Source organism: Oreochromis aureus, linkage group 6 (assembly GCF_013358895.1).
Source record: "Oreochromis aureus strain Israel breed Guangdong linkage group 6, ZZ_aureus, whole genome shotgun sequence".
In the NCBI taxonomy this organism is placed as follows: domain Eukaryota; kingdom Metazoa; phylum Chordata; class Actinopteri; order Cichliformes; family Cichlidae; genus Oreochromis; species Oreochromis aureus.
Genome location: NC_052947.1, coordinates 34,809,241 through 34,821,987, shown reverse-complemented (window position 1 = coordinate 34,821,987; position 12,747 = coordinate 34,809,241).

The following is a 12,747-nucleotide window of genomic DNA, read 5'->3' as shown; positions in this document are numbered from 1 at the left end:
TCTGGTGAATTCGACTGTTTACATCACTAACAGAAGGACTGCTTCTCTATCTGAAAGTCATTACAGGTGTAAAAGTTTATCAAACACAAGTCAATAAAACGTAAGAAAAGTGCAATGTATATGTGAAGGGCCTCAGGCAACAGGTTTGAGTTTTTATTTAGCAGCACAGACACCTAATCTTATCAGTGCGTCAAATCTCTTATGTCAGATGACCTAATTTCTTAGAAATTTACTGACATCATTAAGATGTCAATAAGAAAACAACGTAATGACAACAAAGCTGGATTGATTCGATTCAAGGTGCCCTTGATTAAATGACTGATGGAGGTGATAAGAAAGATTTTCACACTTAAGTGATGCTAATGCATCTATGGCAACCTAATAATCACCCAGAAGAATCATGACCTTATCCCATGTTTGAATGTTTGAATGTGTTTATCAAGATGCCTTTCTAAGAGGATGTTTCTAAAAGAAAAAGAAAGAAAGATAGTGGGTGACAGATTTCCAGATAAAATGTCGATTCTAACAGACAATCATACACTTTAATGTGTCAAATATACACAGCGAGCAAATATGTAATAGCCCCCACCTACACTTCACTACAGGAAATTAAGCATTTCCTGCTGCTTTTACACAGGATGTGAGGTTAGTGCCTTGCCGTGTTTCAGTCTCTTATGAATGAGAGCTACTCTCACTGTGTACCACAGTCTCACTCACAGTACTTTTGAAGTACTATAATCAGTGGTAATCATATTTATATGAGGTCCTCGTTCCCACATGTTCGATGAATGAAGATCTGTGTCTTTTAAAATGCCACAATGGTATGAGTGTGAGAGATGGTAAATTAAAAACAAGATGCATGCTGAGAGAACCAACTGAGTATTTTCAAAGACAGGAATTAGATTTAGCTCATTACATCAATTTATTTCAAAGGTTTTTTTCATGCAGGGCTGCAGTTGTTTTCTTGAAATAAGCCCCAAATCCATCCTTATGTGTAGTTCTTTTAGAGTAGAGTGTAAATGCAATTTAAAACTAAATTATGCACACTAGGCCACCATGATTTAGTACTTTACTTCATCAAACTGTCTGTGAGAAGCATCATCCTTCATTTAGGAAAGTAAAAGTCTGTAAAATAACACCCGAGATGGTGAGCTTCATTCGACAAAGAGGTGCTGCACATCTGAAGTGTTCAGCCAGATCATTACTGATTATAATTAGTTAGATTAACAGGTTCTCACTGTGGCTTTGTTCGTTAACACTTATCACTGTGGGCAGCTAATTAGCATAGCTGGCTAATTAGCTGACCACATACAGAAGCAAACTAATCCTGGCTTTTAATTAACTTATTCACCACACCTTACACTTTTATTACTCACCATTTAAAACGTGTTTTTAAAGCTCAGCCTGTGTAGTGGCGTATACCTGCATTATAATCCAACACAACACTGGTATATGAAGAGTGGTAGCTAGCTACACATTTCTACATTTTAACTCTTTTCTTTTAAAACAGTGTTTCAGGAAAAACTGGGGTAAATTCCAGCTTCTTTATTTTCATTTAATCTCATATAGTATGAACTGATTACTACTTTGTTTTCTTTTAATTCTGGGGTAATCAGATTTAGCATCAGTGTCTCAGGTTTGGGCTATAGGCCTGTCAATGGTAATTCATCCGCTTGGCTGCAGACTTAGCTTTTTGTCATGCAGATAGCTTATAAAATAAGATTACGTTATTGTCTACCATAGAGAAAAAAATAATCTTGGATTAGGCAACTGCTGCACAGCAAACCAGACAATATCAAACCCTTAAAAAGGCACACTTAGGGAAGTACGTAGCAAGTAACAAATTCAATCATCAACTTGAGATTTCATTTTCAGTCAAGGTACAAAGTCAGTGCATTAAAACAGATTTGTTTCAAATAAAAAGCATATGTTCAACAACCTCCGTACAAACTTAAAGGCTTGCATAAAGAACTATAATGATCTCTGTGCCATGCTGGAGCAGAAGGCGAGGCGTCAGTTAGTCGAGTGTCTGCATGTGCACAGTTGCAATCCTGTTTAGTTTTATAAAGTTAAGTAACAACATGACAAGAAGACTTAATCTCATCATTATTGTGGGTGCACCTGTGCTGTAAACAAGGGTCAAGTGTTGCCCTGGGCAGAATTTTAAGTACTATGCTTGTGCCAAGAAAGTCTGCATTAAAAAAAACACCCAAAGGGCACACGCCATGCTCAGCAAAGCACGCATAATGTATGCATGCGCACAAGAAGGAAGAGGAAGACAAACAGGTAGAAGTATGGATAGATAAGAAGAGAAGACAGACAGCAAGAAACAAAAGGAAACAGTTTTCCCGAGAAAAATCTCAAAGACAGTTTTTTCACGCATTGCCCAATGGTTACTATCATACCCATCTGATTGATAACACCCTCCACCTCATTTCTGGGCATCAGGCTCCACCAGTAATACCAGACAGCTGGGAGGCAGAAAAAGCAAAAGTGCAGTTTAACCGTTTCACTGCCAGACAGAATTGAGCTGGCTGTGGTTATCTGACTAAAAGCTTTCTCTCTCAGTCTCTATATATTAGTAGTTTCATTCTAGTGAGTATTGATGAAAGTGTCCCTAGCCCTCTCCCAGTCACGCCTGTCTCTACCGCTACCTGACACCCAGCTGAACGCTATGCGGACGCATCTTTAAGCCTTGCGCCTCATCGCTAACGGCTGGGTGTTGTGCGCTATAATTTGCACCTTTCTGAAATGAATCCAAATGTTTTGATAAACTCAAGAGTTCTCGAGGCAAGTGCATTCCCTTCACCTCTTCTGAAATGCTGATAAAGTGTTCACCACTTATGTATTTCAGTGCTTGTGCAGGAGGGTGTTTTTTTTATGACTACAAATGACTCTGCATTTCCCCCTTGCTCTATTTCTGTTTCCCTTTGCTCTCATGGGAGTCTAAGGGGGTAAATATGAGGGGTGAAACTATGTAATGAAAAACAGATGAGGATAGAGAGTAGACAAATGAGTTTTGCTAGCATTTACAAATAAATGTGAATAAGGAATAAGCAAATTGGTACATTAACTGGCATGTACATTGCACTTTCCTTGAAGCACTCTAACTCTTCAAACCACATTCAAACAGTCATACAGCTCGTATTTTACATGTACACCACATTAACTGTCACATTCACACTCATACACTGATCGATGCATCAGGTGCAATCTGAAGTTCAGTACCTTGCTCAAATGCCCTCTGTCCCCTTTTTTCTTTTAATTTGTGGAGAAAACTGTGCTAACTGATTAATTAAATGTCATGCTATCTGAATAAGAAGGCTTGATTTCACAAAATCTTTGCTGTACTGAACACTTTTGCCCGTGCACTGGCCAGTGGAATAAGGAAATCATGCTATCATCACTGCTCGGTTGTGCAATAGTTGTGCAAACTGGAATTATAACAGCAAACAGAGTCGTGGTTAATGATGAAGAGGTTTATGAAATCAAAGTTAATGCAGGCTTTCGGTAAGTTCTGCCTTACTTCTGTTTTAAAGCGAGTCTCTGGAACTTTGGCTAACAACCACAGTATGTGGTCAGAAGTGACATTTCTGAGGAATTCTGAGCTGTTAGAAAAGAGCAGATCAGCAAGACGGTGAATTTACTCAGTAACAGCAGTCGACGGCAGAATCCCGCTCATGGTTCACCATAAACTACTTGTCATAACAGAAAAAGTGGGTCTGTGAGGGTGATTTACTTGAAAAAAGAAAGATATGGTGGAGTTTTTTTTTTAAATTTCTACGATGAGCATGTTAATTAGCGCTAACGCGCTCATTCATAAATGCATGGGATTGTTTTAAAAGTAATCAGACCACAGAAGGGTAACCACAGTGGAATCCACAAAAACTGAAAACAAGTAAAACCAAAACACTTCACACCTATGTAGTTGCACATGTATTTTTTTGAGGTGACGCAGCTGAAACAGTTTTAAACTCCCACGGCCTTGAAAACAAGTTTACATTCATCATGTAAAGTTACATGCAAATGCCGATTCAATCTACATTTGCTCGGTTTAACAAATCTGCTGCACAGGGATAAAAAGCTTTCATTCACATTAACACTTGTTTCCAATTGTAGACCACTTTAGCACAATCAAGTTAGCGAAACTACTTTTTCTCTTGACTCTCTTTATCTTGACTCTATAAATGACAAAAGTTTCCTTATGTCTGTTTTGCAGGATTTGTTTCAAAACTGTAGTGCTTCAGAATCAGTGCAATGACTTGGCAGCTATCAACTGAAAAAAGACAACACGATCACATTTGCTTTTCCCACTGATGGTATATTAACAGTTACTTTAAAAAACAAACTCTTAGTTATTTGGAAAAGGTTTTGACTTTTCCCCCCATAAAGACAGCATGTGACCTCCTGTGTACCCTTGATGACGAATTTTGACACCACAGTATATACATCAATAAAGATGTGGTTTGACAACCATTAGAATAGGTTCTGGGTTTTTCCAAGGGTAGCCCTAGTACGCTGTATGGGGAGAGATCACCCTTATTAACTTTGATGCACACCCAGCCACTTTGTTCTGAAAGCATGCCTGAAATATGACAGAAACTTCTCATTTCAGAAAAGAGAAACAAGGCATTCAAGGGGGAAAGAGTTAGAGTCACATTATCAATAGCAGCCTCCCCTGGAGAGCAGTTCGCTCTGTCATATTGCAAAAACCTGGTCAGAAATGGCTCAACAAGCCTAAGGAAGCTTCCACCTCCTTTGAACCCAAAAGAGCTTCTGCGGGATGTGCTGGAACAAACTCGATTCATGTGGGTCTGCAGCCCACAGAAGCCAAAGGATCAGCTGCAGACGTCATAAAACACCCACAGTGGACTCATACCCACGCCCCAAAAGGGTCGGGGTCATTTTAGTGGCACGGGGACAATCCACGGAAGATTAGGCAGGTGGTTTTAATGTTGTGGCTGGTCATTGTTCCTTGTTGCTAGGCGGAATTTTACAGGGGTACAAATATGTCTTAGATTTGGTTAAATACTGGGTGCTAAAATGGCTTTCCGATATGTGTCACATGATAATTAGCATATCTTTCCCTACACACTGTGTGGCGGATCAAGGCAGCCACCTATACACCTTTACATATGTATTACACTACAAGATCTGTAGGCTGCAATATGATGGTGAGTAATTTATCAGGAAATTCTTTTTACATCAGAGAGCTGTCAGATAAAAGGCATCCCAGTACAAAAGGCTGACAGAATTATCACACACACACACACAGATTCACACTCACACACACACTAACGTCAGTAAAAAGACTTGAAAACAGCAGATCCAGTAAATGATGGAGCAGACTGGCAGGCTGCTCATTTAAGGACTGAAATGCCTCTTTTCACAGTTTGATTCGTTTACAGGTTGGCCCAAATTATTGCGGAAGCCAGTTATAGGGCTGAGTGAAGGCATTCAGTGCATGTAGATATAAAAAGCAATCCCCTTTGACCGCCTTTGTACTCTCTCACTTGGCTTTCTTAGTATGAGAACAACTATCCTTTGACAGGAAAGTTCCTGTCGGCGTGTGTGAGTGTGTGTGTGTGTGTGTGTGTGCGTGCGTGCGCGCACATATATGCGACTGTGTGTGAAAACCCAAGCTGGTGAACCACTTCTGGTAAGTTAAATAGAAGTGGGCTTCACTTGCTGGTGTCATCGCTACATTGCTGTGAAACAGACAGTAAATAATGAGGTTGAGTGAAACGCTTCTGACTCCTGAATTCAGATGAAAGTTTGAGGGGCTTGAATGACTAATTAGGAGATTAACTTAGCATGTATTATGACTGTAGCCCCACTCACTGTAAGAAATTTGAATACGAAAATAATATTATCTTAGTTATGTGTTAAGTATTTGATATTATTGGTTGGCACGCTGTAGTGAAATTGCTTTAGAAATCGAAACAGTAACTTTAAAGTTGCACATGCTTATTTAAAAGTTTACCAACATTGATAATCTGATTTTGTTTAGGTTTTAAAGTACAACAGAGTCTCTCAGAAGCGGTCATCTGGAACAGAGTGGCCATCAGGATTCAGCAATGTTATCAAAATGTACATGGCTGCATTGAGTACAGCGTGATGAACTTGCTGTTCTGATGAATGAATCAATGGGTGGGGAACCACCGTTGAACCACTGAACCCACTGAACGTAAATTAGCAAGTCGTCTAGATTCAGTCTCTCTCTCTATATATAGCTCCCGTTTGCTGGTGCACAACACTCAGACTTTGATGATAATGGCAACAGCTATATTATTATACCAAGGCATCTGTTTCTATGCACGTCTCTTTCTTTTCCAGGAAGCAATGGAGTTCAGAAGTGCTGAGTTCAATGATCATCAGTGACAGTGAGAGCATCAAAAATGCGCTTTTGGCGCCTACACAGTTTCACCAAGACTCGCAACATTGATCTCTAGTAAACACGCAATTAGATAGACTGTCCTTCCCCTTTGTGTGTCTCTTTGGTAAACATTTCTCATAATGAAGGTGCTCTCGGTTGCATGGCAGTTAACCTTCTGAGGTCTAAGTCATCATCAGTGATGACCCCAAGCCTTTACTCTAACCCTAACTCTCACCACTACTCAGAATATTTCATTTTTGTTTTCATTAAGTTGTTCCCTCACGTTTTAGAAATCAGGGAACAATGAAAATTACACACAAATCAAAAACTTTTAAAATTGCATTTATGTAAATACAACACACCAACAGATTTCCAAGATATCCTGGAAATCTGTTTCCTGGGTATGCTGTTTGGGTTTCAAACTTTTTTCTATATCAGTAACATAATCTAACATTAGCAACACTAACTCTGCCCTGAAAGATAAACATAGCTACCATTTCTCATTTAAATTACCTGCTGGGAAATTGTGTAGGCTGAAGTGAGGCTCTCACCTCAAACCAATACCACAGCTTCTCATTTGACATCCCGAGAGTAAATAGCCAAGTCATTTACCCGCTACTGTGATTAATGTTATGATCAACCATCATGTGAATGAGTTGTCTTTCTCACAGGTCAACATATATTTTAGCTCTTTCTTAATTTTCACAGGAGCGACAGGTTTAGTAGAGGAATGGGGCAGATACTACAAGCTGCCGAGGAACGCATGCGCACAAATTCATAAGGCACAGATAAATTCATGCCCACAGATGAAGCCTTAACACGATGAAAATAAATCACAGCCCTGCTCCTGCTCTCAATAATAATGTTAATTACAGTAATCTAAAATCCATGATAGACATGCAACAGCATACTGTGTCGCAAGCACATGAAGGAAGTTACTCACTACAAAGTAAAGTTTTGTAAGAGCTTATTGATGGAAAGACATACCGTCTGCATTGAAACATTTTTGAAAATAGTTGATTTTCTGCCAAAAGCTATGACTCTATTCCCAGATATGCAACACAGGCATTAAATGGAAAACACAGATATGTAGCTTTCCTTAGTCTTCTAGTCATCTTGGAGGTTTGTGTCTGCAGAGAGACAAATTATTCCCCTCCCAAATTATTATATAATTATTATTATATGATAATAGAGCTATTGCATGAATTGTCAGACCGGTTGTTCAGATGCCTGTAGTGATGGATTGTTTTTGCACAGAGCCACTTCCTTTTTCGAGTTTTCGGTGGGTTCCCTTGCAATAAAAATAAAACACTCTCTCAGCAAAGAAGTTTACATCAGTCAGATCATGTTGGATAAAAAACTAGTAAGTAAGATAGTAAGCCTGCCTTAGCATAAAGACTGAAAACAGGAGGGGAAAACGCTATGCAACTACACTGAGTTGCAGTAAGACATCAAATCATATATCCACAGCAAGCGGTTACAGCACTGCAATAAGGACTACTGCGTTATGACTTTTGATGTTTATGACTTTTGAAAGTCATTTGTGACTTTTAAAGGTCAATAAAGTCCATAAAGCACCTGGAGTTTCTCATTGAATCATTAATATTTGTTCTTAAATGTGTTTTGGGCTTGTGCATCCTTTTGCTTGATTCCTGACCTGAACCCTTCCTTCAAAGCTTGCTGTTGCCACACTGGCACCACAGCTGACCCATTACTGCAACTTACTGGGGAAATGAAAATGTGGTGTACCCAAATCCTCCACACCCTGGCCCCCTGCCAACTCACATTCACTTCTCCAAATTTCTCACAAAGAGGAACTCTCGGTCCGTGTCAGACAGGAATCAAACATCCGCAATACACAGCATCTCTCCTCCCTGATCCAGCAGTTTAAAGAAAGCCTGAATCCAGCTATAATTTCAGTTCAGATCTTATCTAACGATTGTATTGCCTTGTATTCACAATGACATGGGCGTATGTACTAAAGGTTAAGCCACTCTTTATGTCACAACAGTCTGAGTCTTTTAGTCATTTACAGTATGTCAGCCCTCCCTCATAGTTTCACAGCAAAGGTTTGACGTGTCTTGTTTGGATGAGTTTGCGGAAAATGGAGTGTTTGACTTTTTGCTCACCTTTTTTCATTTTAGCACTATTTTTAAGAAATCATTAATACAAGTCATGGACCATTTTGAGACAGTCTGTGTGTTTTGTTTTAATTGTTGCCATGTTTACTGCAGGAACAAGAACAGGAGCAGGGGTTATAAAGTCAGGTTTTCGTAATTAATCAAAAAGTCACAATTTTCCTTTAATGTTTGAGTCAATAACAGGGGAAATTTGCAGCTTTGCAAACAGAACCATGTTTGCAAAGCTGCTGAAGGACTGAAAATGATTAGATAAATTAGACATTTGTGATCATTATAGGATGTGTTTTGTTGATTTTTGGCGAATTTCTCCCAATTTCCAGTATAAAGCTGGTATTTGTGGTTTTGAATAAAATCTCTTTAAAATTGTTGAAGGAATTTTCATGTTAAAAAAAGAAGAAAAAGATCCGTTTGTGTTTCCTTTCACACTTGTGGCACAAAACAAGAAAGAGACTTCATATTATGAAACTAGAGCGTTAAAACATTTTGATAATTGATCTGCTGATTGTGCCAGACATTCATCCTCTTACTACACCTCAATCAGGAAATCTCTACAAAACTTCAAAGCTGCAGTGCGAAAATGACTTTTGGTTTATCTCTCTATTTATGACAAAACTCCTGAACTTTGTGTTACGGTGCGTTCACACCGAACGCGATAGAGGCGGCCAGAGCGTCAGGTTTACATGTAAAGTCAATGGAAAGAGGCTGATGACACGCGATTGCGCGTCCGGCGAAAATTCTGAAGCAGATTTGCGTCGCGAAAACGCCAAAACGCCTGAAACGCGCGTCAGTGTAGCGCGTCTGGCGCGTTTGACTCGCGGAAAAAAACACGCGCGTGAGTTTTGTGTTGCATTTTGTGCATACGCGTCTTTTCGCCTCTACCGCTCGAGTTGGAAAAATTTGAACTCCAGCGTCAAGTCGCGCCGCGTCAACCAATCAGGAGCCTGGTGACGTGGCTGTAACCAGGTCAAAGGGCAGATCAAACCAAAGCCCTTCATTCTTCATTCAGTATGGAGGAAAAACTCATCAACGCAGTGGCTAATCGTCCAGAACTATACGATGCTAGCTGCTACTTCTACCGGGACAGGAATAAAAAGGACCGAGCTTGGAGGCACAGAAGTGAGGAGATCGGGCAACCTGGTAAGTTCATTTGTTCTTCTTTTTTAATTTTCAGACTGACCCGATGAAGCCGCGCTAAAAGCTAGCAAGCCCGCCTACTGTCCCGCTATTTTCCCACTGATGTACAAATACCGTTCTGGTTTTATGCATGTTGTCATATAGGAATATATTGTTTATTAATAAACAGCACACAGTGGTCCCGCTCATCCGTCACTGCCTCGCTTTTAGCTGATTTTTCATTGCACCGTACAGCATTGCATTCTGCAGCCTGATTGACAAATCTCCTCCGTGTCGTGTCTCCTGCGCTTGCCAAATTGATCATGTTTGGTTTTGATAACCATCACGTCCAATAGAAAAAAGCAGCACAAAACACTCATAACTATGACCCTCATTCGAAATAGACACCTGCACCGGGAGGAAAAGGAAAAGGCGCATGCGAAAGTGGCAGGCAGATGAAGACAAAACGCGGCATAAAAATACTTTTTCGTTTTGCAATCTACAAAGGTTTGCACTTTGAGAATCAACTTGTGAGAACTGTGACTAATGTTCATGTGTGTAAGGAAAAAGTGTATATAAAGTGCGTGGCGAGGGGCTAGTTATTCTGAGAACCCCTGCTGCAATAAAACAGGGACCACTGTATATACTTTCTCTATGATTATTGTATTCAACCTGTTAACAGTTAATATTGTCTTGATAGAACCAACTGATTCTGCTGCAGATCATCTGTTGCTTCTCCTGGCTCCCCAGTCCCTGAGCTCCTGCTGCTGCACCCACAGGTATGTACAGCAAGCACTGATAGCTTTTACTCTGTGTGGGATTGCCTTGTGATCACCTTTACTAAATATCTACAACTAATCTGATTATATCCTGTTTTGTTTTTTCAATGTTGAAATTAAAATCTAGTAGCAGCCTTCTCATTTCTTTGTGTTTTGTGCTGTGTTTTACACGCCCAGAGAGGAGGACAGCTCCGAGGCAGATGAGGGACGGGTCCCAGGACGGTCCATCGGCGGTGGAGCTGGCCATCCTGGTGTCCCTGAAGAGGCCACGCCAGTCTGCAATGGAGCATTTCCTCCTCAGCCTTGTTCCTGCTCTGGAGAGCAGCTGGGTCTTTTTTTTTTTTTTATTCCTGTCTCTCTGTAAATACTTATATTTTATATATTTATGTTTAATGTTTTTCTCTGTGAGAATTTTAATATTATTTCAAATAAACTTTTATAATGACTAATGTCTCAGTTCTACTACACAGCAAATGTTGGCACACGACTTGACACATGTAGAATTTATTTCATATTACACTAATGACAGAATATACTAATACAGTGGGATGCAAAGGTTTGGGCAACCTTGTTAATAGCCATTATTTTCCTGTATAAATGGTTAGTTGTTACAATAAAAATGTCAGTTAAATATATCATACAGGAGACACACACAGTGATATTTGAGAAGTGAAAAGAAGTTTACTGGATTTACAAAAAGTGTGCAATAATTGTTTAAACAAAATCAAGCAGGAGCATAAATTTGGGCACCACAAAAAAAGAAATGAAATAAATATTTAGTGTATATCAATGTGTGTGTCTCCTATGTGATATATGGGGGCCTTTGTCTGGACGTGCTTCCCATCCAGAGCTCCACAGCAGAGAGGGAAGTTCCAGCGCTCCTGGAATCCCTCTGTGATGGACCGCCAGTCTCCAGGTGAAGGCACAGCCATGAAGTCGCCCACTAGACAGTCCCAGATGGCCGTCGCTACCTGGGGGTGATCTGGCACACCGTGGACACACCGACTCTGAAACTGAACGCGATGGTCCTGAAGGAGTCCCGGTGGCAAGGAACCTGGACAAAAGTGTTCAAAATTAGTATTATGTGTACTGCAGTTACAAAATACATTATTCAAATTCAAAAATACTTTTGTGATGTCAGATTTAAATTACAAAACATAAATCTTACATAAAACATTTTCTAATTATAAGGATAATTACATAATATATATTAGATATAATATAAAACAGTCAGTTGTGTTTTGTTTTAACTTTACCATATCATAATTTGATTGGTAGCAACTTTTACCACTACAGTGAGCCAATCACTCATAATTCCTAAACATGTAAATCAGGCAGGAATGAAGTAAGACATTAATAGAAATAAAGAGTTGTATGTTGACATGTAGCCCTTTCCTTGCTTAAATCATTAATATTTTTGAAAAATTAATCTGTGATAAGACATAGCTTATCAAGATAGAACCATATAACTAAAGATGAACCAAACTGTTCACAATTTTATCTACCTCTCAGTTTAAAGAAAGGCTGGTGACCCCTGTTATAGAGTCTGACAGCTGTGAGGATTACATACAAATATTCATCTATACCAGAATTAAACCAGGTGTAAATAAGGAGTGAGTATCACTACAAAGATTAACCCACAGTGGCCCTTGTACCAGTTTGATATCAGCAAACACAGAGAGCATACACTGATAGACACCACAGCCATGCTATCAATGCAAACACTGATAACAGCATAAATTGAATTAAATCGGGACTTGATGAGACCTTTCAAGCATCACTAGAAATATTATAAACAGTCGTCTCCATACCACAGTTTGCTATCAGTAAACACCGACGGCATTCATTGATAGCATAGCACATCCATGTTAGCAGTGTATAAACGATAGTTTAGCATATTAGCACAGGTATCAATAAAGGACTACCGTATTAAACACTTTTACTAACCGCAGAGCAGATGGACAGGCGCTCTGCAGGTGGGATTGAGCGCCTGTAGTTGGTGTCTAGGCGGGCGATGCTTGGACCAACGCGGGACAGCAGGTCCTCAAACTGGGCGAGGGAAAGACGGCGATATCGCTGAAATCGGCTGTCATCCAGGCGCAGCTCCTGGAGCAAGTGGTGAAACTCACCAAACTGCTCACCCGTCTGGAGGACTTGATGGACCCAGGTACGGCGAGGACGTCCTTAACGCCGCTGCTCTGCTCTCCACAGTAAATAGAAACGCTAGCTCGACAGCTGCCGTCTAGCAAAGATACTGTCTGGCACAACTTCCTCCCACATCCCTCCCACATTTCCGGTTCACGCGCGTCAAAATATGCAATTTTGACGCGCGATGGAT